Here is a 27,082-nt window from a genome sequence, read left to right on the forward strand (position 1 = left end):
ATCTGGGATAATCAAATCTCAAATTGCACGTAACAGACTTCTCATTAAAGTCTTCCACAGAACAATTTTGGGGTATAAGGAGGCAGAAACAGGATTTTATTCCGAAAAGTGACACCCAGTCAGGGCTTGTCGTTCCTCTTGGGATTATATAAATTAAGTGAAGCATCGGAATGAAAAATGCAGAATTTACAGGGTTAATTCTGAAGATAACCATCCATTAGAATCAGAGAAAGACCATGTGCAAATGTTACAGAGGCAGACAAAACAAGATGAACAGTCAAGGTGCATATACATGAAAAAAAAGCGGGGGGCAAAGTAAATGGGACATAGGTAAAGGTAAAGGTTTCCCTTGACATTAAGTCCAGCCGTGTCCGACTCTAGGGGGTGGTGCTCATCTCCGTTTCAAAGCCGAAGAGCCGGCGTTTGTCCGAAGACACTTCCTCCGTGGTCATGTGGCCGGCATGACTACACGAAACGCCGTTACCTGCCCGCCAAAGCGGTACCTATTAATCTACTCACATTTGCATGTTTTCAAACTGCTAGGCTGGCAGGAGCTGGGACTAGCAATGGGAGCTCACCCCGTCACGCAGATTCGAACCGCCAACCTTCCGATCGGCAAGCTCAGCAGTTTAACCCGCAGCGCCACCGCGTCCCTTAAATGGGACATACTCCCACGATAATGAATACAACACTGTGGCTTGCAGGGTTTCCCTAAACATGTTTGTGTAAAAGTATAAGTAGTCCTCAGATTATGTTGGCAATTGGGATCAAAACTGCCATCGTTAAGAGATTTGTCCGTAAAGTGTGACACATCATGTGCCGGTCTTTAAGTGAGGACCTCATGTGACTGTGACATCTGACTTCCTGCTTGCTTCCCCGTTCACTTTGCTTGGGGGAAGCCAGCAGGGAACGTCAGAAATCATGATCATGTGACCATGGCTCGCTGCAATGTCATACTTGTGAGCAGGGCGCCAAGCACCCAAATTGCAATTACATGACCGCGGGACACTGCGATGGCCAGAACTCTGAAGACCCATCGTAAGTCCCCCTCATTCAGGGCAGTCATAACTTTGAATGGTTGCTGAACGAGTGGTCCTAAATCGAGGACTACCTGTAAGTCCTAGCAAATGTAATGGGGTTCTCTAGTAAAAGGTAAGGCATACAATTGTCCAGAACCCCAGAAAATATCTGCAAGAAAAGGAGAATTTAGGAGCAGCATATTAAACTCAAGTTGGTTGATAGATCATAAGCTGATTTCTGTGATGCCTACATATACTGCTGTCCCAAGGGGCAGCTCTAAGCAGGTCTCTATCCTTATTCTCTTAAAGTGATATTTTAAAACAAACTACAGCAGGCAAGGATTACATTTGAACCAAGTTAGACTCCAGGTCTTAACCACAGTATACCGAAACCAAACTTGATGGTTTTTCAAACTAACCATAATTTAGTTAAACGCAGTTGAGTTTTGGACTTACAACTGGATGTTAATCGAAAACAGCCCTCTTCCCAATCAAAACATAAGGAAATACGCATAATGAAATTAAGAATCAATCACCACCACCATCACACCTGGCAAACATTTACAATAACTCCAAGTCTTGACAGATCAAATTTAGCAATATCTTGAGGTTCTCATGGGTTCCTACCTCAAATTTTATGAGACTGCATTTGAGAATACTGAAGCCTCAAGAGATTTAGCAGCTATTTCATTTTTTAAAAAGTAAAAATTAATCATATTTAATTCGAGGGATCTTCAGAAGCTACCTAGAAGCACTGTAGGTCCATCCAGGCACCACATTTCTGACCTTGATATAACAAATGGCAACTTTTAGTCCTATCTCTCTTGGGCCCTAACAAGGACAGTATTAAATGTATGCCTGGAAAGGTTTGCAATTGAATGGTTTTATTTTAGTAATGCCAGGGATAGCAATAAATATAAGAGGAACTAGATGGGAGAAAAAAGTAATTGCTCAATTGTAGAATTCTAGAATTGTAAAGAGAAAAGTGTCTTTGGCAAAAGGAAAAATAATAACTAACATGCTCTAGCTCTTAAATAGGAAAATATGTTGATAAAGCAGTATGTAGCTAACTGAAATGTCTTATTGAGAGAGTAATTCTGCCAGTATTGGCGGAATAGAAGTGAAGGAAGGATGTAATTGAATTGGTACAGAAGCCAGTTTCAAGGATGAAAGACCCTTGGCAAGATATTTCCCTTAATGACAGCCAAACTGTACAATAATATTTATTACTTATATTCCCAAATTGCATGCTAGATTCCCTGACTAGAATACATATCAGGGCTACTAACTCTTTCACCTTCAATGTAACCTGAAATGTATTTCCAGGTGGTCTGGACCACCTATAAGGTTCTTGTAAACTAGGAATACCATGACATGGAGACCCAGGGTCATTTATCTTCATCCCAGATACTTTGATATGTGCATGTGGGGGACAGATACCTAGTGGTCATATGTTTCTAGTGCCTCCCCCCCCAAAAGCTGCTCCCATTTATCTCCAACTTATTGTCAAAATTGCAGCTGACCATACAGCAGATGGATGAATGGTTTGGCATTAAATATCTCTACAAAGCTAAATAATCTATTCAAGTTGAATCTCATGGAAACCAAGAACAAACTCATTACACTGGAAAGCGTGGCTGAAATGCTCTGATAATAAAAGTCATCACTAGCTTTAAAAAAGGTCATTAATAGGTTTACTCAAATAGTAGGAGCTTATAGGAATATTTATGGTAATCATCAATGACAATGCTCAACACAGAAATACATTCAGCTCAATCTCCACTTGGCTCAGCTTCAGTAATTACATTCACAGGGAAAACAGGTTTGTTATCCTCAGAGTATGATGAAATTTATTTTCAAGCATATAAATTAGCTTGCAAATTACCTCTCCTTCTTTTTACTTCTCTCTTCATTGCAAATGCATTGCTAGATTCAGTTTTATAACATAAGCCTATCTCCTTGCATTGTGGCCGAGGTGAATTTGCAAGTTTCAACCCTTGATAAATTTTGCACCAGAGCAAAAATTGCTCTCCCTGTATACGTTATAAATTACCTCTATTATCAATGGAAATTAGTCTGGCTTGGTTATGAAAAGTCAAAATTGGATTGAGTCAAAATTTCCTCTGCTCCTCATTCTACTATCCTATTCACGGGATGTAAAATGGAAGAAGGGGCGTTATCTTAAATGTTAGGATCTTTCAATTCAAGTGGAGCAAAATGCCATTTTAGTAACATATGGCTGCGAGAGCTGGACCATAAGGAAGGCTGAGAGAAGGAAGATCGATGCTTTGGAACTGGGGTGTTGGAGGAAAATTCTGAGAGTGCCTTGGACTGCAAGAAGATCCAACCAGTCCATCCTCCAGGAAATAAAGCCAGACTGCTCACTGGAGGGAATGATATTAAAGGCAAAACTGAAATACTTTGGCCACATAATGAGAAGACAGGACACCCTGGAGAAGATGCTGATGCTAGGGAGAGTGGAAGGCAAAAGGAAGAGGGGCCGACCAAGGGCAAGATGGATGGATGATATTCTAGAGGTGACGGACTCGTCCCTGGGGGAGCTGGGGGTGTTGACGACCGACAGGAAGCTCTGGCGTGGGCTGGTCCATGAAGTCACGAAGAGTCGGAAGCGACTACACGAATAAACAACAACAAAATGCCATTTACTGATTTCCAACCATTCTACCCTTGATCATTTTAAAGGTGGGGCAATGAAGCCAATTCAGAGTGAAGGTGTCCTCTCTCTGGCATCTGATAGGAAAAGAAAAAGAAAAAAAATGTGCTGAAGAGCAGAGCAGTCCCATCACAGCAGAGCACTAATTAGTGACAAACACGATTAGTAGAGATTGATGACATGGTATGTCCTTTCACAGCCTCAGTTTTAAATCCCTCTCTGAAACATGAACTGTTGACTAGTTAAAAATAGAGGGGGCCAGGATTCAGTTTGAGCAGGTGCTTTCAAGTGTGGAATGAAAGCCTTAAATCTTGCAAGGCTTAAGACATCCTTACTGAGTTGGTAACAGCCTCAGGTATACTACAAGAATGGCCAGATACTATGAAATCTAAGCAGCTGATTTCAGCCCTGGCCCTCAGAAAAACTCTTGGAGAAGATATAATACCTCTAGAGGTATAGAAGATGAATGATTCCTGGTGGGTTCTTATCCTGACTAGACTTCTCTCAGAAATAGACAAAACGTGTGTTGTACCTCCCCAGATGTGGTGGGATGTCTCCCTGAGGAGGGGGGTGATGAGAAGGAGATCGGAGCAGGGGGAGAGGAGAGCGCATTCCAGGCCCATAAGCGTTCTCACAGTTTGCATTCCTTGGAGAGTGGGAAGGGGTCAAAGAAGAAAGTTAGACTAGTCCTGCCCTAGATTTCCCAAGAAGGTATTTCCCCTTCAGCTCAGCTAAGGAACCTTTAGTCTGGCAAGATTCTGTGTACGGCAGAGAATAATAAAAGAACTAGAGTTGGCATCTGACTCAGCATGGTTCTCTTTGCCAATTACCTTGACACCACTGGAAATAAAGTATTGTACACCTAATCTCCAAAATGGGCAATAGGCAGGAATCTGCCAATTTCCACCCATTTAGTTTGCTAGACTTTACCCATTTAGTTTGCTAACCTTTATAGCCAATATCTTTTGAATAAATTAGAAGAAGCATAAATTGGGAAGAAGAAACAAAGCATTTCCATCCAGAACAGGCAGGACATCGCACAGTAGCTCCCCAGTCAAGTGGAGGATATTATTGTAATGGACTGTTGAGAGACTGGAGGAAGAGCCACAGTTAGACAATGATCAGATAAGAGAAATCGGAGTTCAAAGAAGAAATGGGGGTAGAGAAAACATCTTAGAATTGACCCTCTGGAATGTAAAGGCATGGAGTGGGGAAGCACTTTCAAACTTGCAAGATTCTGTTAAAGTTAGTATTAACATTCTTGATTTTGGTTTCCTGGTCTGGACTACCTTGAAGAGCTGTCAATTATTCACTACCTCCTCCATGCCCCATTTAGACTAAGATTAGGGCCAAATTATTGATGGTAGTGAATTCAAGGGCCTGGATCTTGAACGGTTAAATTATCTTCTTGCAGATGGGTTTTCAACTGTTAGTAGTCCACTTGTTTCTTTTGCTTTGTCATCATTTAAACTCAGAAAGAAATGTTTAAGTTCTTAATTGTAGTTCTGGCCTTATCTAATTTTGACCTCTCTGTATCTAGAACTCTTTTTATTATCCTATCCCATCCTATTGTTCTTCAGCAAAGGATCGCTACCGTGTTGTGGTGCTGGAGCTTGAGCACCTCAATGATGTCATGAGCTAAATCATGAAGGGCCACCCAAGACGGGAAGGTCATGACAGAGAGGTCAGACTAAATGCGATCCCTGGGGAAGGTAATGGCAACCCACCCCAGTATTCTTGCCGTGAAAACTCAATGGATCAGTACAACCAGAGATATGTCGGTATGCCATCGGAAGATGAGACCACCAGGTCGGAAGATGGTCAAAATGCTACTGGGGAGGAACAGAGGATGAGTTCAACTAGCCCCAGATGTGATGACGCAGCTAGCTCAAAGCTGAAAGGACGGCTAGAGGCCGATGGTGCTGGTGGTGAACAGCAAATCCAATGTTCTAAGGATCAACACACCATTGGAACCTGGAATGTACGATTTATGAGCCAGAGCAAATTGGATGTGGTTATTAGTGAGATGTCAAGACTAAAGATAGACATTTTGGGCGTCAGTGAACTGGAATGGACTGGAATGGGCCACTTCACATCAAATGACCACCAGATCTACTACTGTGGACAAGAGGACCACAGAAGAAATGGAGTAGCCTTCATAATTAATAGTCAAGTGGCTAAAGCAGTGCTTGGATACAATCCAAAAAATGATAGAATGATCTCAATTCGAATTCAGGACAAGCCATCTAACATCACAGTGATCCAAATATACGCCTCAACCACAGATGCTGAAGAAGCTGAAGTAGAGCAGTTCTATGAGGATCCGCAGCACCTACTGGACAACTTCCCTAAAAGAGACGTTGGTCTCATCACAGGAGACTGGAATGCTAAGGTGGGCAGTCAAATGACACCTGGAATTACAGGTAAGCATGGCCTGGGAAAACAAAATGAAGCAGGACATAGGCTGATAGAATTTTGCCAAGATAACCCATTCTGCATAACAAACACTCTCTTCCAACAACCCAAGAGACAGCTTTATACATGGACTTCACCAGATGGACAACACCAAAATCAGACTGACTACATCCCTTGCAGCCAAAGGTGGCAGACATCTATACAGTCGGTAAAAACAAGACCTAGAGCTGACTGTAGTTCAGATCACGAACTTCTTATTGCACAATTTAGGATCAGACTAAAGAGATTAGGGAAGACCCACAGATCAGCTAGATATGAGCTAACTAATATTCCTAATGAATACGCAGTGGAGGTGAAGAATAGATTTAAGGGACTGGATTTAGTAGATAGGGTCCCAGAAGAACTATGGACAGAAGTTCGCAACATTGTTCAGGAGGCGGCAACAAAATACATCCCAAAGAAAGAGAAAACCAAGAAGGCAAAATGGCTGTCTGCTGAGACATTAGAAGTAGCCCAAGAAAGAAGGAAAGCAAAAGGCAACAGTGATAGGGGGAGATATGCCCAATTAAATGCAAAATTCCAGAGGTTAGCCAGAAGAGATAAGGAATTATTTTTAAACAAGCAATGCGCGGAAGTGGAAGAAGACAATAGAATAGGAAGGACAAGAGACCTCTTCCAGAAAATTAGAAACATTGGAGGTAAATTCCAGGCCAAAATGGGTATGATGAAAAACAAAGATGGCAAGGATCTAACAGAAGAATAAGAGAACAAGAAAAGGTGGCAAGAATATGCAGAAGATCTGTATAGGAAGGATAATAATATCAGGGATAGCTTTGATGGTGTGGTCAGTGAGTTAGAGCCAGACATCCTGAAGAGTGAGGTTGAATGGGCCTTAAGAAGCATTGCTAATAACAAGGCAGCAGGAGATGATGGCATCCCAGCTGAACTGTTTAAAATCCTGCAAGATGATGCTGTCAAGGTGATGTATGCCATATGCCAGCAAATTTGGAAAACACAAGAATGGCCATCAGATTGGAAAAAATCAACTTATATCCCCATACCAAAAAAGGGAAACACTAAAGAATGTTCAAACTATCGAACAGTGGCACTCATTTCACATGCCAATAAGGTAATGCTCAAGATCCTGCAAGGTAGACTTCAGCAATTCATGGAGCGAGATTGCCAGATGTACAAGCTGGGTTTAGAAAAGGCAGAGGAACTAGGGACCAAATTGCCAATATCCGCTGGATAATGGAAAAAGCCAGGGAGTTTCAGAAAAACATCTATTTCTGTTTTATTGACTATTCTAAAGCCTTTGACTATGTGGACCATAACAAATTGTGGCCAGTTCTTAGCGGTATGGGGATACCAAGTCATCTTGTCTGCCTCCTGAAGAATCTGTATAACGACCAAGTAGCAACAGTAAGAACAGACAATGGAACAACGGACTGGTTTAAAATTGGGAAAGGTGTATGGCAGGGTTGTATACTCTCACCCTACCTATTCAACTTGTACGCAGAACACATCATGCGACATGCTGGGCTTGAGGAATCCAAGGCTGGAGTTAAAATCACTGGAAGAAACATTAACGATCTCAGATATGCAGATGATATCACTTTGATGTCTGAAAGCAAAAAGGAACAGAGGAGCCTTATGATGAAGGTGAAAGAAGAAAGTGCAAAAGCTGGCTTGCAGCTAAACCTCAAAAAAACCAAGATTATGGCAACCAGCTTGATTGATAACTGGCAAATAGAGGGAGAAAACATAGAGGCAGTGAAAGACTTTGTGTTTCTAGGTGCAAAGATTACTGCAGATGCTGACTGCAGTCAAGAAAACAGAAGACGCTTAATCCTTGGGAGAAGAGCAATGACAAATCTCGATAAAATAGTTAAGAGCAGAGACATCACGCTGACAACAAAGGTCCACATAGTTAAAGCAATGGTGTTCCCTGTAGTAACATATGGCTGCGAGAGCTGGACCACAAGGAAGGCTGAGAGAAGGAAGATCAATGCTTTTGAACTGTGGTGCTGGAGGAAAATTCTGAGAGTACCTTGGACTGCAAGAAGATCAAACCAGTCCATCCTCAAGGAAATAAAGCCAGACTGCTCACTTGAGGGAATGATATTAAAGGCAAAACTGAAGTACTTTGGCCACATAATGAGAAGACAGGACACCCTGGAGAAGATGCTGATGCTAGGGAGAGTGGAGGGCAAAAGGAAGAGGGGCCAACCAAGGGCAAGATGGACGGATGATATTCTAGAGGTGACGGACTTGTCCCTGGGGGAGCTGGGGGTGTTGACGACCGACAGGAAGCTCTGGCGTGGGCTGGTCCATGAAGTCACGAAGAGTCGGAAGCAACTGAACAAATAAACAAACCCTATTGTTATTTTGTTTTATTATATTTTATGCCATGTCACATTGTTATGAGTTATGGTTACAGTAATAAACTTACATACTTACTTAGGCTTTTAGAAGCCTAAGCCTGTCAGTTGGTTCCCACTCTAAGACGTCTCTATCAAAAATGATACAAGGAATCTTAGAGATTTTTCCACCACTTTGGGTGCCAAAATATCACAGGATCTCCTGTGAGGACTGAACCCAAGACATACTGTATTTATTTTATAGATACCTCTACCGAGTCTGTCCCCAGAACATCATAGCAGCACTCCTCCCAGATTGGTTCTAAAATACCATATACTGTATAGCTTTCATGTAGACAATCTTCCCTTCTCTTTCTCTCTTGCAATTTTTTTTAAGAATGAAGAGATGAAATAAAATAATGCATGTATTTGCTAGCAACATTGGTTTCCCTGCAAAAGACTACCCTTTATTAATCTAAAAGGTAAGGAAGTTATTATTCCTTTGCTTATAGATACAGTAAAAATGAAGTTGTCCTATAATGTAATATCAGTAGTTCACATGACGAGACATCCTTAGAGGAGACACATCAAATGGATGACTTATAGTAACTTCATAAATTTGCATGGGCCTCTATTGGCCTCAGTACTGTGATTTAACTTTTAGAAACTCTCAAAGAAGTATATAAATCCTGAATGCAGACAATGTCAGCAACTCACAGTAGCAAAATAATAATAATAAAAAAACAAAAGACAAAATATAAGCAGTGATTTTTCTGAGGATAGGCCTCAGAAAATAGAAGGTGCCCCTATTCAAATTAATAATTCCTAACCAATTTTTGCAGGGGCATGGTGGCTCAGTGGCTAAGATGCCAGGCTTGTTGACTGGAAGGTTGCAAGTTTGGTGGTTCAAGACCCGAGCACTGCATGATGAAGTGAGCTCCCACACTCACCCCAGCTCTTGCCAGCCTAGCAATCTGAAAGCATGCAAGCGCAAGTAGGTAAATAGGTACTGCTTCAGCGGGAAGGTAACAGTGTTCTGTGGCTGTCATGCTGGCCACATGACCATGGAAACGTCTTCTGACAATGCTGGCTCTTCGGCCATGAAAGAGATGAGCACCCCCCCTGGTGTTGGACATGACTAGACGGGAACCTTTACCTTTTGTTTTTGTTGTTTATTCATTCAGTCGCTTCCGACTCTTCATGACTTCATGCACCAGCCCACGCCAGAGCTTCCTGTTGGTCATCAACACCCCCAGCTCCCCCAGGAACAAGTCTGTCACCTCTAGTTTATTATCCATCCACCTTGCCCTTGGTCGACCCCTCTTCCTTTTGCCTTCCACTCTCCCTAGCATCAGCATCTTCTCCAGGGTGTCCTGTCTTCTCATTATGTGGCCAAAGTATTTCAGTTTTGCCTTTAATATCATTCCCTCAAGTGAGCAGTCTGGCTTGATTTCCTGGAGGATGGACTGGTTGGATCTTCTTGCAGTCCAAGGTACTCTCAGAATCTTCCTCCAACACCCCAGTTCAAAAGCATCTATCTTCCTTCTCTCAGCCTTCCTTATGGTCCAGCTCTCACAGCCATATGTTACTACTGGGAATACCATTGCTTTAACTATGCAGAGCTTTGTTGTCAGCGTGATGTCTCTGCTCTTAACCATTTTATCAAGATTTGTCATTGCTCTTCTCCCAAGGATTAAGCATCTTCTGATTTCCTGACTGCATTCAGCATCTGCAGTAATCTTTGCACCTAGAAATACAAAGTCTTTCACTGCTTCTACATTTTCTCCCTCTATTTGCCAGTTATCAATCAAGCTGGTTGCCATAATCTTGGTTTTTTTGAGGTTTAGCTGCAAGCCAGCTTTTGCACTTTCTTCTTTCACCTTCATCATAAGGCTCCTCAGTTCTTCACTTTCAGACATCAAAGTGGTATCATCTGCATATCTGAGATCGTTAATGTTTCTTCCAGCAATTTTAACTCCAGCCTTGGATTCCTGAAGCCCAGCATGTCGCATGATGTGTTCTGCATCCAAGTTGTATAGGTAGGGTGAGAGTATACAACCCTGCCGTACTCCTTTCCCAATCTTAAACCAGTCTGTTGTTCCGTGGTCTGTTCTTACCATTGCTACTTGGTCGTTATACAGATTCCTCAGGAGGCAGACAAGATGACCTTTACCGTTACTTAACCAATTTTTATTCCAACAGGTATAACTGAAACATATTTGATATGCCTTTCCTAATTCAGCTTGGTATGAACATTGAGCGAAAATGCTAAATCTCAAAATACATTTTAGAGTTGAACCTATATATATTTGGATATGTGTTACCCAAACAATAACAAGGAAAGAAAAAAGCATCTTGCAACGACAGACTGTGAAAGCTTCCAGATATAAATTCCTTACTGTAAGTTAAAGATTCCATTCAAGGGGACAGTATCTGGTTAGATTAAACCTGACTTTGAAACCAATTGTCCCATAGAATTGTTGGGGTGGCATGACCTTAAGGCTAGGAGATGCTAAAGTCCAACCAAGTTTCTTAATTAATTAATACCCCTTCTTAAGTTCCTTCTTACTGCTGTAGTTGATTACTAAATCTCTCTGCTTCAAAACAACAGATGGCTTAGGTACTTCCAAAATTAAAAGAGGCCAGAAGTTGTGTTTCAGACTTCAGTTAATCATATTCTCTCTCACCCTCATAAACAGTTTCTTAAATGAAGGGTCACAAAATAGCAATAGATGGGAGGGTGTTTCAGGCCTGCATGGAGTCCCTTTGAGCAGTAATTTCAAAGTCACTGGATCATAGCTATAAAAACAGAATCTTGACATAAATACTCAATGTGCTACTTTGGTCCTGGGAAAACATCTCAGATTCTCAGTTCATGCCCCAACTCTGCTATGAAGGTAACTGGGTGCTTGGGCCAGTCACTGTTTTCCAGCCTGACCTATATCACAGGATTGCTGTGAGAATGAAATGGGGATGGGAAGATCAAAATCAGTCATATAACCTCCTTGGAGCAAGGTTGCCTGTAAGAATAATGTAAAATGAACTTGAGAAATAATAGGAAACCAACACGTAGATCAAGAAACAAGTTTGCTTTTGGGTCTGCGGCTATTTTCTATACAGAACTAATTTCTTCAAAACGCAGCTGGTGTGTATCTAAGTTCTACACGTATACTAAATTGCTTATACCTACTCCTACATGGCACTCTCAGAAAATATGACCAATTTGACTGGGACCAGGAAACCCAATTCTACTCAGCCACAAACATTATCTACGAGAAGAATGTAGATTTTAGCCTGTCTCTGTGTAATAGGTTAAAAATAGGGCCTTGGGTTTTTGTTTTTGTTTTGGTAAGACAGGTGATTATATGTTCTACTTTAGAGAGGGCAGCCCCATCATGGAAAAGCAGTCCAAACTAAATTCTGGCTTAAAGATGTAAGAAGAAAAGATAGCGGGAGTCTTAAAATTGAGTATCAACCATTCGGAACAAGTAACCTTTTCAGGACCCTGGAGAGCTCTCATTCTTCCTAAGTGCCCTTTTTAGGGTTTTGCAAAGTGTTTTGATATATTTTCCACTTGAAAACTCCATGTTGGGCTTAAAACAGTTGTTTCGCATTTGAAATGTGGTGTTCTGGCAATGCAGGAAGTATTCTGATGGTGTTTCAGCGATACTGGGACTCTTCCAACCTTGAAACTGAGCTGTTCTTAGAGATGACACTGCTCATTAAATAACCTTGCTGGATATCTTCATTGTTTATTGATAAAAAGGGTGTTGCTTTAATAAGTCTAGCACAAAACAAACTTTTTATTATTCTTTAAAAATCATATATTTTTATCCACACTGGTCATACAGATGGGTTTACCGATTACATCCCTATGAAAGATTTTGCAATTGACTTAAATTAGCCATCCTCAGTAACTCGGAGCTGGATTTTCATTTTAGTAGTACAGTTACATGACATGCAATAAGCAATAAACGCTGATTTATAAGCAGAGTGTGATGATTGTTCCACACGTAGTATGTTTTAAAAATTGGGCCCATTTTATATAAACTTATGTACAATTCCTGGCGGGGGGGGAGAGGCAGTCTTTTGTGGTAGTAAAGGTAAAAGTTTCCCTTGACGTAAAGTCCAGTCGTGTCCGACTCTAGGGGGCGGTGCTCATCTCCGTTTCTAAGCCTTGGAGCCGGCGTTGTCCGTAGACACTTTCCGGGTCATGTGGCCGGCATGACTCACGGAACGCCGTTACCTTCCCGCCGAAGCGGTACCTATTGATCTACTCACATTTGCATGTTTTCAAACTGCTAGGTGAGCAGGAGCTGGGACTAGCAACGGGAGCTCACCCCGTCACGCGGTTTTGAACCGCCGACCTTCCGATCGGCAAACTCAGCGGTTTAACCCGCAGCGCCACCGCGTCCCGTAGTCTTTTGTGGTAAACATTATTATATTCAAAGTTAAATATTACAGCTGGCAATGTTTCCAATCAAAAAGGAGATTCCATGCACCAGATATTTTAAAAGGCACCTCTTTGCAGTAACAGTTTTCTTTAATGCTTCCACTCCACACAACAGAACTGAAACCAAAGAAACAGAAGCAGAAGGAAAATAGTTCCTACTGCTCTTCTGCAAACACTTTAAAGTGCATACAAGGCTGTAATATAGTGATTATTTAATCGTCCCCAGGATTCTACTTGCATCAGTGTAGGTGATCATACAGCTAATTTCCAGATGATATCTGAATTGGTCTTCACGTATAAGCCAAATGTAAATGTTACACTTTCATATCAATGGGCTAAGGCATCATTAGACCACAGGAAGCTACTCTGTACCACATTGCTAATCAAACCATCTGCCACTGAATGTCAGTGATTCTCTAGCAGCTCAGGCACAGTTATCCCTTTTTTTAATTTTCCACAACCAACCCTGCTTAGAAATGTAAGGTATCAAACCCGGGACTTTGGGCATCCAAAATACATATCCAGCTTCACACTGGCAGCCCTTTTCCTTAAGAACAAGTAAACATAGGAAAGCCTGCTGAACAGACAGAATAGTGAAATGCATTCACACTCCTGCTGGCAAGCAACCGGTTGAGGGATACAACACATAACTTCTCGTCCCTAAAAGTCTGCCACATCAACTATAGCCATCCTGAATTATAAATAGCAATGGTCATACTAAAGATGTTCAGATGATTAACTCTGTCAGATTCAACCACCATTATTGGTTTCAAAAAGACATCTAAATCCAGATCTCAAGTGAGACATAAAATGAAATAATAAATGTTGTGGTTTGCACAACAAACCACAGCAGCAGGACACTTGATTTCCACTGGGAAGGTCCCCTGTATCTTCAGATAAAGCTTGGGAAAAAGTCCTAGTGCAAAATTTTGGAAAGGTGTTATAGTCAACATAGAAGACTGATATCTATGAGACTGTGGGGAGGCTGGGAAAAGAATGGAAAGGATAGCAGACATAAATAATCAGGAGATAGAAGGTGAGTCCATTGGCCCCTTATCTCATGAACAGCAACTCAGCCCAAGTGGCCAGAAACCTGGGAAGAATTCAGAGAGACTCTGCCTTAGCTGACTCATGGTCAGAAATTCCTCTTATAGTTTCCAAGGTTCTGTATTTACCCTAATTAGCATTAGGGATATATTACTGAAACCTGTGTAGCTCTTGCTTCCTTGCTATCTGGTTGTTCGACAATAACCAACTGGATATACCCAATCGTTTTGGAAAACAGTTCCCATAATCTTATGTTCTGGGTCATGTTGGCTGAAGCTGACACTGTGAACTTCAAAATATCTGGAAAACATCAGGTTGTTTATTTATGGTCCAGATAATGCTGAGCTAGATAAGCTAGGGACTCACTTGGTATAATGCCCAATTCCTATATTCTCCTCTTTCTACACTATTCACACATCCAACTGCTTTTCCTCAATTATTACTGTATACAAATAATGAACAATAATAAAATGGAAGTAAATCATAATGTATTCAATCACGTCCTTTACAAAACAAATGTTCCGGCAATCCTCTTTGGAATCACACTTCGTTCCCTCTGAAGAACTTGTCTGCTGGAACGTACATTTTATCATTATTTTTTGAACTTGCTATATCAATCACCTCCACTGCTACTACACGTTTCTAGGCTGTGAAGTGATAATTTGTTCCAGTGGTATTAATGAGGCAAATAATGGTCTTGGAGGAGCCAACAGATTATCACTTCAGAGTCAGCAGTAGATCCTGGGAGAACATGCTGTTGCATTTAAAAGTCATACAACTATAGCTTTTAACATCACTTCTCTGAAACCCTGACTGACAAGTTATCACAGCATCTTTACTACATTTACAAGACATTGAGTCACTTGCACACAATAGGTCATCAAAATGGCTGGCCAAGAATAAACTGTCCTTTCAAATAGAAAAATACCTGACAATGGGTCTGACTCAATACCATAGGATAGAAAGATTTGAGCAACTAGATTCTATGGTCAAATACGGACGATTCCACCAAGTGCCTTACCTTGAGAGAACATGTGTTTGTGGAGCACCCGAAGTAGAAGACATTGCACATGTCCTATTTAACTGCCAACTAAATGCCCCAGCAAGGGCTCAGTACCTTCAGACATTAATTGACAGAACCACATATTGGGACCATAACAAAAGACTATGTTACTTCCTCCAGGGCACGAATACATATGTGGTCAATAGAACTGTTAAGTTTATAGTTAGGGCTGTCCAACTGAGAACACAATTTATAGAATGCATTGGGGTGGCATGTAAAGGTGATGACTTCATTTAAACTCACATTGTTTCTGTATTTTATTACTTGTTTTATTACATCTTGCATTTTTATCTTACAATTTTATCTCTATTTTACCCTACTGTATTATATCATATTTTATCTCACCATAGTATATTTTAGTTAATTTTATTGAATTTTATCTGTTTTGTGGTATTATATTTTATATTTTATATCTTATAGTGGCTGATGCCCAACTTTCTGATATGGTCATTTGACTAATTAGTAAAGTTATTCATTCAAGTTACAGTAAACCACAGAATGTTTGTTGTTTATTCGTTTAGTCGCTTCCGACTCTTTGTGACTTCATGGACCAGCCCACGCCAGAGCTTCCTGTCAGTCGTCAACACCCCCAACTCCCCCAGGGACGAGTCTGTCACCTCTAGAATACCATCCATCCACCTTGCCCTTGGTCAGCCCCTCTTCCTTTTGCCCTCCACTCTCCCTAGCATCAGCATCTTCTCCAGGGTGTCCTGTCTTCTCATTATGTGGCCAAAGTATTTCAGTTTTGCCTTTAATATCATTCCCTCAAGTGAGCAGTCTGGCTTTATTTCCTGGAGGATGGACTGGTTTGATCTTCTTGCAGTCCAAGGCACTCTCAGAATTTTCCTCCAACACCACAGTTCAAAAGCATCGATCTTCCTTCTCTCAGCCTTCCTTATGGACCAGCTCTCGCAGCCATATGTTACTACGGGGAACACCATTGCTTTAACTATGCGGGCCTTTGTTGTCAGTGTGATGTCTCTGCTCTTAACTATTTTATCAAGATTGGTCATTGCTCTTCTCCCAAGGATTAAGTGTCTTCTGATCTCCTGACTGCAGTCAGCATCTGCAGTAATCTTCGCACCTAGAAATATGAAGTCTTTCACTGCTTCTACATTTTCTCCCTCTAGTTGCCAGTTATCAATCAAGCCGGTTGCCATAATCTTGGTTTTTTTGAGGTTTAGCTGCAAGCCAGCTTTTGCACTTTCTTCTTTCACCTTCATCATAAGGCTCCTCAGTTCCTCTTCACTTTCAGCCATCAAAGTGGTATCATCTGCATATCTGAGATTGTTAATGTTTCCTCCAGCGATTTTAACTCCAGACTTGGATTCCTCAAGCCCAGCATGTCGCATGATGTGTTCTGTATACAAGTTGAATAGGTAGGGTGAGAGTATACAGCCCTGCTGTACTCCTTTCCCAATCTTAAACCAGTCCGTTGTTCTGTGGTCTGTTCTTACCGTTGCTACTTGGTCGTTATACAGATTCTTCAGGAGGCATACAAGATGACTTGGTATCCCCATACCATTAAGAACTTGCCACAATTTGTTATGGTCCACACAGTCAAAGGCTTTAGAATAGTCAATAAAACAGAAATAGATGTTTTTCTGAAACTCCCTGGCTTTTTCCATTATCCAGCGGATATTGGCAATTTGGTCCCTAGTTCCTCTGCCTTTTCTAAACCCAGCTTGTACATCTGGCAATTCTCGCTCCATGAATTGCTGAAGTCTACCTTGCAGGATCTTGAGCATTACTTTACTGGCATGTGAAATGAGTGCCACTGTTCGATAGTTTGAACATTCTTTAGTGTTTCCCTTTTTTGGTATGGGGATATAAGTTGATTTTTTCCAATCTGATGGCCATTCTTGTGTTTTCCAAATTTGCTGGCATATAGCATGCATTACCTTGACAGCATCATCTTGCGAGATTTTGAACAGTTCAGCTGGGATGCCATCATCTCCTGCTGCCTTGTTATTAGCAATGCTTCTTAAGGCCCATTCAACCTCACTCTTCAGGATGTCTGGCTCTAGCTCACTGACCACACCATCAAAGCTGTCCCTGATATTGTTATCCTTCCTATACAGGTCTTCCGTATATTCTTGCCACCTTTTCTTGATCTCTTCTTCTTCTGTTAGGTCCTTGCCATCTTTGTTTTTCATCATACCCATTTTGGCCTGGAATTTACCTCCAATGTTTCTAATTTTCTGGAAGAGGTCTCTTGTCCTTCCTATTCTATTGTCTTCTTCCACATCCACGCATTGTTTGTTTAAAAATAATTCCTTATCTCTTCTGGCTAACCTCTGGAATTTTGCATTTAATTGGGCATATCTCCCCCTATCACTATTGCCTTTTGCTTTCCTTCTTTCTTGGGCTACTTCTAATGTCTCAGCAGACAGCCATTTTGCCTTCTTGGTTTTCTCTTTCTTTGGGATGTATTTTGTTGCCGCCTCCTGAACAATGTTGCGAACTTCTGTCCATAGTTCTTCTGGGACCCTATCTACTAAGTCCAGTCCCTTAAATCTATTCTTCATCTCCGCTGCATATTCCTTAGGGATATTAGTGAGCTCATATCTAGCTGATCTGTGAGTCTTCCCTAATCTCTTTAGTCTGATCCTAAATTGTGCAATAAGAAGTTCGTGATCTGAACTACAGTCAGCTCCAGGTCTTGTTTTTACCGACAGTATAGATGTCCACCACCTTTGGCTGCAAAGAATGTAGTCAATCTGATTTTGGTGTTGTCCATCTGGTGAAGTCCATGTGTAAAGCTGTCTCTTGGGTTGTTGGAAGAGAGTGTTATGCAGAGTGAGTTGTCTTGGCAAAATTCTATCAGCCTATCTCCTGCTTCGTTTTGTTCTCCCAGGCCATGCTTACCTGTAATTCCAGGTGTCATTTGACTGCCCACCTTAGCATCCCATTCTCCCGTGATGAAAATAACATCTCTTTTAGGCGTGTTGTCCAGTAGGTGCTGCAGATCCTCATAGAACTGCTCTACTTCAGCTTCTTCAGCATCTGTGGTTGGGGCATATATTTGGATCACTGTGATGTTAGATGGCTTGCCCTGAATTCAAATTGAGAACATTCTATCATTTTTTGGATTGTATCCAAGCACTTCTTTAGCCACTTGACTATTAATTATGAAGGCTACTCCATTTCTTCTGTGGTCCTCTTGTCCACAGTAGTAGATCTGGTGGTCATTTGATGTGAAGTGGCCCATTCCAGTCCATTTCAGTTCACTGACGCCCAGAATGTCTATCTTTAATCTTGACATCTCACCAATAACCACATCGAATTTGCCCTGGCTCATAGATCTTACATTCCAGGTTCCAATGGTGTGTTGATCCTTAGAACATCGGATTCGCCGTTCACCACCAGCACCGTCGGCCACTAGCTGTTCTTTCGGCTTTGAGCTAGCTGCATCATCACGTCTGGGGCTAGTTGAACTCATCCTTGTTCCTCCCCAGTAGCATTTTGACCATCTTCCGACCTGGTGGTCTCATCTTCCGATGGCATACCGACATATCTCTGGTTGTACTGATCCATTGAGTTTTCACGGCAAGAATACTGGGGTGGGTTGCCATTACCTTTCCCAGGGATCGCATTTAGTCTGACCTCTCTGTCACGACCTTCCCGTCTTGGGTGGCCCTTCACGGTTTAGCTCATGGCATCATTGAGGTGCTCAAGCTCCAGCACCATGACAAGGTAACGATCCTTTGCTGAAGAAACCACAGAATATAAGCCTGGAATTATTCTTGATCCCAATATTCTTGGGCATAGTTCACTTAAGCAGACCCAAGGCTTGTATCACTTCTAGACTGGTTCCTGAAAATCAGGGATGAATCCAGGAAATACTGGACACGACCATGAGCTACTTTTCACCACCACATTTGCTCCTCGAGCTTTTAATCACAGAACATCAATATGTAATTCATGTAGCAGCTGCCTGGCTATCTCAATCATGGTCTTCCAATACTCCAAACTGGTTTTCTCCTCCTAGAAACCGCCTCCATTGAGGGTCACAGAATCACCTTTTCTAACTGGATGTCTTTCTTATATATTAGATTTCAACCTCCAGAATTCCCATCACACATGGGAGTTGAAGTCTAACACATCTAGTGGGGCCTGAGGCTAATGTGTGGGAAGCTAATGGCTTGAAAGGCAAAGTTAAGACAGGATCAATGTGCAAGAGAGGGATATTCAAACTAAGTGCTTACTCTTCACCAGAAATACCCTTTAAGACCGTTTTTGCCATTTGTGGTCTTTTAATTATCTCTCCTCGGCCAGGCTACAAAACTGGAAGAAAATTCTGCTGGGGAGAAGAGGGAAAGGCAGGAGAAAGGTTAAGTATATTACTTCTATTCACCAACTCTCCCATATCAGCAGGCATCACCAGGCCTTATGTGACGGGACTACAATTCTTCATTTCCATCACAACGTCTACTTTGGCCCCAATATTATATGCTCTGAATACTCTCAAAGAGGAAGGTAATTTGAGAGTTGGCAGACTTCCTGCTATCTCGGTCACAACTGCATGAGAAAATGGAAGAGGATTTGGCCATCATAAACTGTCAATATACTGGTGCTTCATTTGAAAGTAAAATACTCACTGGAATTCTTGTGTTGCAACTTTAACTTTTCTTCTAACCAATACTATTGATGAGAAGTCTGAGAGACTTGTTCGTTGACTTGCCTGTCTCCTATTCAGATTGCTAGGGGAAAAGTCCGACAGATAACATCTGAAGGGTCGGGGACCACAACTGATTCCCCTGACCTTCTGAAGGGCCACAGAAGGTCATCTCATGATACTATTGTTATCTTATCCTTCACACAATCTAGACTGTGCCCATATAATCTCAAGGGCAACTGCTAAAAGATTCCTTGCACTTCTAAGACCCTTCCATTTTCTCCTCCCACCAAGATTTCCAAGCTTCATGAGAGGTTCATACAACATGCTTCACTAGGGTCATTTAAAGACCTACCAAGTGGATTCATACAACATGCAAAGACTGGTTAGTTTTAATCTTGTACACAGAGGATATCCAGCCTATTCAGTTACTTAAGATTTTCCCCGCTATGCAGTGTTTGTGCAAATACAGAAAAGAGATTAATGCAGTAAGCAGCTTAAGCAGGTTATGCAAACCAAGCCAAAAAGTTGTCCGCCATTATATAGGATCACTGGTCCTCTTCATAGTGTAAAACAAGCACTGCTTGTAATTCTTCCCCAATTTGCTACCTTTATATAAAATTTGCATATCTGTTCCTTGCTTGTTTCAGAAATCCCCACGATGTAACAAACTTCTTTACTTCAAAACCATATTGTTGCATAATAGTCCACAGAGAGGATGTACTGGTATTATCATCATCCAAGTTTTAATTAAATTATTTTTAATCTGGCAATTAAATTGCAATTGCACAGGCCTTGTTAATGTGCAACGTTTGCAACAGATATGCTATGAAATCAACAACAATCACAACAAAGTCCAGTCTTTAGAATGACAAAAAGTAACAAAAAGTGATATTTGGTGAAATACCATCAGACTTCTACCAGAGGAAGTGGTACATTTGTCAACAGCATATGGTTTGTTTTTAAAAGAGTAGGATATTTTAAAAGCCACCCATAATTCAGTTCTGCAACTTTTTATTCAGATGTTCTCTCAGTGTTAGCAGATCTGTCAAAGCAGACTTCATCTCACTTGGCAGACAATCCGAGTTTGTATTCTATGGGGCATATGCTAACGTACCTGCCAACATTTGTCAGATGAAACTAGCTGCGCTTGTTTTACATAAACTGACAACATCAGTAATTTGAGTGGTGTTTCCATGGGATGAGAGGGCCAGCAACACCCCATCAAAGGATTCTGAAACATTATGTAATGATTGTTTTGCTTCTCTATTACTTTTTTTTTCAAAAAAAGTACTACATAGCTTTTCAACTAGACAGCAAAAATTGCTCAGGGTGGGGAGGGTCTATTCCTTTAAAGTCTTTTCCTTTATCAGATACAACATTCTGATCCATGATAACGATACTAATCCAAGAGGCTCTGTCAACAGTAACCCATAACTTGTCACCTTCTGTAATATATTCTATGTGGGGCTGCCTTTGAAGACTACTCAGAAACTGCAGCTGGTGCAAAATGCAACCGTCCACTTGTTGGGTGAGTAACAGCTACTCTTCACATTTGACATTGGTATTGCAAGCTCTGCACTAGAAAGTAATAGGTTCCAATGCACAATTTAAAGTCCTTGTTCTGATCAATAAAGCCCTATGTGACACCCAAGAACATGCAGAACCATCTACTTCAAACAGAACCTACCTGTCTTGTTGGTACATTCCATGTCAGGGTGGTGAGGGTTCCTCCCATGAGATATTCAGAGGGAGGAGCCAAACTTTATTTTTTTAGTGATGATATCCCACCCGCCACCTTCGAGAAGGTGGGGGGTGGGATATCATTACTAAAAAAGTAAAGTTACTTACATTCTTTGTAGCCATGCGCAAAGTAGCATCTCATAAATCCTGATATTTTAGTTACTCTAATATTTTCCATACTTTAAAGGCTTAACTATTATCAACTTTTTTTTAAGTCTTGGAGATCATGCAATCATATATGATTGATTTTAAATAATTTTCCTTTGACCAAGTAGTATTTCTACAGATTTAAGAAACCGTGAGTATTGAGAAATCCCTTCCACATTTTAGATGGTGTCCTTTGAAACAACAGACCTCTGTCACTGGCAGTGAGCAAGATTGCATCCAAAAACCCCAGGTGGTATACATAGCGTTAACTCCACCACAATGAAAAATCTTGCAAACTGAAATGCTAACAGGAAAAACAATACTGGTGCTTTCTAAACAGTGGATGCAAGTCCAAGGAGGATTGTTTTGCTGGCACTTAAGCGCAAGAAAGATTTTGAACAGGATGAATGGTGATCTGCAATACCACAAATTTATTATCCTTGGTATCAGTATTTTAGCAAAGAGGATAATTCAATTTCACAATGGATGGCATTAATCTACTGTTTTAGAGCTACTTCAATGTAGCTGCAGATCAGAACCACCACAGGCATCACCATGAAACACTGCTTTGATCTTCCTAACCCTAACAGTTGAGCAGCCTAGATTTGCTTGGAAATAGGGGAATCAACACAGGCTTTTGGACCACCATTGACTCAGATGAGAATTTAAAAATAATGTGATTTGTGTGTGTGTGTGTGTTCCATCCCGTACTTCCATCATCTCCTCTTATTGACAGTATGAACATCATGTTCTGCTCCATAACCCACAGCAACAACAGCAGACAACCCAGTCATTAAACATGTGAGCAACCTTACTGGTAGACTCTTACAACCTGGCTTAAGCTTTAGGAAATGCTAGAGAATATCAGTGGACTTCTACATGTGTACCAAGAATTGTTTCTTAAATTTGAGGATATTCTGGGAGGGTGAGGAACTGATAAGCAAGGAAGATGGGAATAATGATAATAAAGAACAGAGAGTTTAGTTAACAACCTTGCTCCTTCTCATATTTCTCATCTGAGAGAGGTAATTCTAGTGGAAGGGCCCTCTGTTTCTCATTTAAGCTCTGTTCTTTCTGCAGAGAATATGATTCTTATCTTGGAGTAATTAACACCAATTAATAGTAAAACTGATTATCTGAAATAATCACTTGAGTCATTAACATAGATTCACAAAGGGAAACATGTACACAAATGAATCACAGGGTCTTACTTTAAGTAGTATTTGTGATGGAATGTGCCCCTGAGTAGGGGGGTGATGTGATGGAGCTCAGAGCTGGGGGAGAAGAGAGCGCATTCCAGGCAGATAAATATTCTCACAGCTTGCTCAGCATGGAGAGCGTGGGGGGCGCCGAGGAAGAAAGTTAGTCTAGCCCCGCCTTAGATTCCCAAGAGTATTTTTCCCTTTAGCTCAGTTAAGAAACCTTTAGTCTGGCAAGATTCTCTGTGTGGTAGAAACAATAAAGAAACTAGAGTTACAACTTTGACTCAGCGTTGTTTCTTCACCAATTGCCCAGACATCCATCTTGCCAGACTCCAATCCCATCAAAAGAGGGAGGAAACATTTTTGCGGAGTGCGCTCTCTCTTTTCCCCCGGCTCCGAGCTCCATCACAGTATTAGAACAAAAAATAGTTCTAGTTGCCTGTGGACAGTCAAATACAATGTATAGAATAACTGAAACAAGAGAAATGGTGAAGAGTTTAAACAATGTTTGTCTATGCTATCTGAGGCATCATCATCAACATCTAGAAGAAGATAAAGGAATTAACTATAATAATTCACACATTTTCTTAACCACTAACATGGAGCTTCAGATCAGGGACATCTGGCAGTGGGGGGCAAAATCTGTAAGACGGTGGCTGTGGTGTCACAACCAAAGCCCCACCCATTTGTACTTGTTGCACATGCATGCACAAAAGGACTGGGGCTTTGGTTGTGACACCAGACTTACAATCTTGCAGATTTTGACTTCACTCTTGGTTGTTTCTGCTTCAGTTAAGGACGAATGATACAAACGAGATGGCATTTAAAAAAAACAACACCTAACTTCCTTACTGAAAGTTATGCATTCCTCCCATTGTCATTTAGACTCAAAAAAAGCTATTGTTCAACAGGGTAATGAAATAATTATTTCATATTAAATCAGTCAATTATTCTAGATCCTTCTGAGAATGAAGAATTTTCTGAGCAGATTCCAGACTTATTCCCACTGGAGTTTTTAAGGACGATGACAATGCTCCTCTAGCATTGAAGAGAAAGAATATTGTCTAGTCTCTAAATACAGAGGAGGTGGGAAAAACAATGTCAGACAGAGGCAAAAAGGATACTATGTCTGATCAGACATGAGTGAATTATTTTCTCCCTCACAACTGCAGAGCCAGATAGCAATGAGAATACTGTTGCCAGTTCATTAGGTCAATAATGAATTCAGATTATTCTAAAAAGCTGGACGAGGAACAACGCCTGATGCATTCTTTTAAAAGCCGACCTCAGATCAGAGGGATGTCATTTTTAGATTAGATATTCTAAAGAGCTCTTTAATAACAATTATGGATACTTCAGACCCATTAAAAGCAATTATTGATCACAGAGGTAATGGATAAGGCAAATGGAAATCAAAGCAAACAAGAAAGCACAAAGGTGGGCCCAGAAAGAGAGAACAAGAACCACCTGATGGATTTTGCATCTATAAATTCTAAAGAGGAAGGGCTTCATGCCACAAACCTACAACAATTCCAGTTGAATCATGACAATGAGAAGGATTTTGGAAAGCAAAAATCATAGCTTCCTCTGATTTGTCACATGAAAATGTTTACAGTAGTTCTTTTTTTTTTATTTGCATCACACCCTGCCTATAAAGCTATAAACTAAAAGCTGCTCTAATGCCTCAGCAACAACAACAAAAAATCAAGTATTTTCATTTATTTCTCAGTAATGGCACCAGTGATACTATACCTTGGGGGCTCTCAAAGAGAATGGACAGTAGCACACCAACAGTGTGGGTAAATGGTGGCATGAAAAAAGACATTCAAATGTGGACATGCACACACACACACACACACACACTTGCCCCAAGCAAGATTAAAATATATAATGGGTGCAGCAGAACAGAGCAAGCAAAGTTGGGGTATAAGAGAAGCTGACAAGTCTCTAAGGCATCAAAAGGTACCAATACACCCCAATCTTTTCCTTGGTATCTGAAATACTCCTTTAAAATCAACTGATCTAGAAGATAGTCTCACTCATTTCAGTAGTATTTACTTGAAAACCATTCAATATCTAACTCAGTTCGTTATTTCATATCTCCTATCCTGCTTAGAATGATTAAAGCAATACTTAATTGTTGTCATAGATAGCACTAATTAAATATAGGCTAGTAAAGTAGAGCAGAAGAGTAACTTGACTGTACACAATCATCCGAGGAAGTGATATTGGCAAAAAGATGTCTGATGCCACACAGCAGAAGGCAAAAAGAGAAAGTCATTAAATACATTTCTTCAATTAGAGTTCATTTTCTACTACTGATACTAATTAATAGTCGGCCAGGAAATATCTCCAGCTGCACTTAGTAAAGCAGAAGTTCAGTGATGTCATCCTAACACCTTCCTGTAATTCATGTGCATCACTACTCAATACAAATTTTAAAGGACTAGTGGCTAAGGCCTGGCTTACTCAGAGTCACCATGCAGCTAAATGAAGTAAATATCAAAATTCCAACCAGTCTAATTCCAGGATAAAGCTGAGCTAAGAATGATTTCAGAGGTCAAAATGACAACTACAGAAGACTCATACTTCAGGACAGTGAAACTAATCTGTCTATGGTAATGTTTTGTTCAGCTATAGAAAAATCCAGGATATGAGTAACTTAAAGTAGGTGAAATTGTCTACAAATGGGTTCAGTGCTGGATTGCTTCATGCTTTCTGACTCTGCAGTACGGGTCTCCTGAAACAAAGTGGTCAAGTCTGATCTCATTCCCTCCAACAGTCAACTTGGGTGATGAGTGACAACTGATGGAGAAGCAAAGAAGGACCCCTAGAAAACCTGAGATGGAAAATGTTTCAAATCCAGTCCATTTCAAATTCAAAAGAGTCATATTCTGAGTGCAGGACAAAGGTTCTGCATCCAAACTCAACCAGTTTCAAATGCTGCTTTGCATACAACCTTCTACTCTGTACTCAAAATGGGACATTCTGAATTTGGAGGAATTCAGATTCAAAACCTTTGCACACCCTAGAGGTAAGTATCAGAATGTTCTGGGGCGTTTTGCAGAACTCTTTTTAAAGAAGTTACATCTAAGAATGTTCAACAGGATCCTTCTCTGATAGAGTATCTTTTATCTTTCCCAGACACTAGGCCAGAATATCACATAAACCTGCTTAGGTGTGTACTCGGAGTTAATGGTCCTTGGCACAATTTTATGGCTTTGTTATTCTGTACTCTTTGTTATTTTGTACTCCGATGTTTTGAATCCAATGTAAGCCACTCTCAGTTGCCTGATGAGTGGGCAGCCTTAAAAATAAAAGAAAGAGACAAATGTTTATTTATTTATTTATTTTATCAATTTATTCACCGCCCATCTCTCCCCTACAGGGAGACTCTGGGCAGCTTACAATAAAACAGGATCAAAATTCAAAACCATTACAATACAAAATACAGTAAAAATCCAAATATAATAAAATAAAATATCTCCCTTCAGAAGCTCCCAGGCATCTCTCCATAGAACAGAAACCTTTTGTAGGGAGCTTCATTCCTTAGATCTGCTGCCTTCCAGAGTCCCTTATACTGTAGCTCAATGTGTCAGAAGCACCAGCACAATCAAGGCCTAACCATGGCTGTCATATGCCAAAATGCACAATAACCTAAGTAAATGATATTCAGTTATTTGCAGGAAGAAATGGGAGGGGAGAATAACATAATTAGGTGAACAATAAGACTGCAAATGAGAATTAAAACAAGACAGTGTGAGTGATAGTTATGAGAATTTAATGGTCTTTCTGAAAATAACCTATTCACTGCATTCCAATTTTCAATTCAACACTACATGTTTTTAAACGACAGTGAAGTATGATCGTAACTATTACAAGGTTGTCATAATAGCACTGGACTCACTTTCAAGAAATATGCCAGGCACACTAAGAGGTGATTTGTAGTTTGGTAATCCAAATAAACAAATAACAAAGTCAAGAGCAGTTGGCTTTGCTTTACAGCATATGATGGATTCTGTTTGGGGACACTGAATATTGGAAAGGAGACAAATGGTTCATCAACACACTAAGCCATTATTTATTTATGCATTAGTGCATTGGTTGGACTCAGCCAGCTGTAGCTCATTCAACAAACCTTGGTTAAAACGAAGGCTTAGCACAATGCATAAACCAACCAATGGCTTGGATTTTGTTTACTCTTCAGAGTAGGTAAAAATTCCAACTTTTTGGCAAAATACTCAGAAGTGGACTTGCCATGAAGCAAGATATCTTCTGATATTACCCATGTTCATTGTTTTATCTTACATAACAGTATAAATTGGGAGCCAGTTTGGTGTA

The sequence above is a fragment of the Candoia aspera genome, chromosome 12 (assembly GCF_035149785.1).
Source record: "Candoia aspera isolate rCanAsp1 chromosome 12, rCanAsp1.hap2, whole genome shotgun sequence".
Classification (NCBI taxonomy): Eukaryota; Metazoa; Chordata; class Lepidosauria; order Squamata; family Boidae; genus Candoia; species Candoia aspera.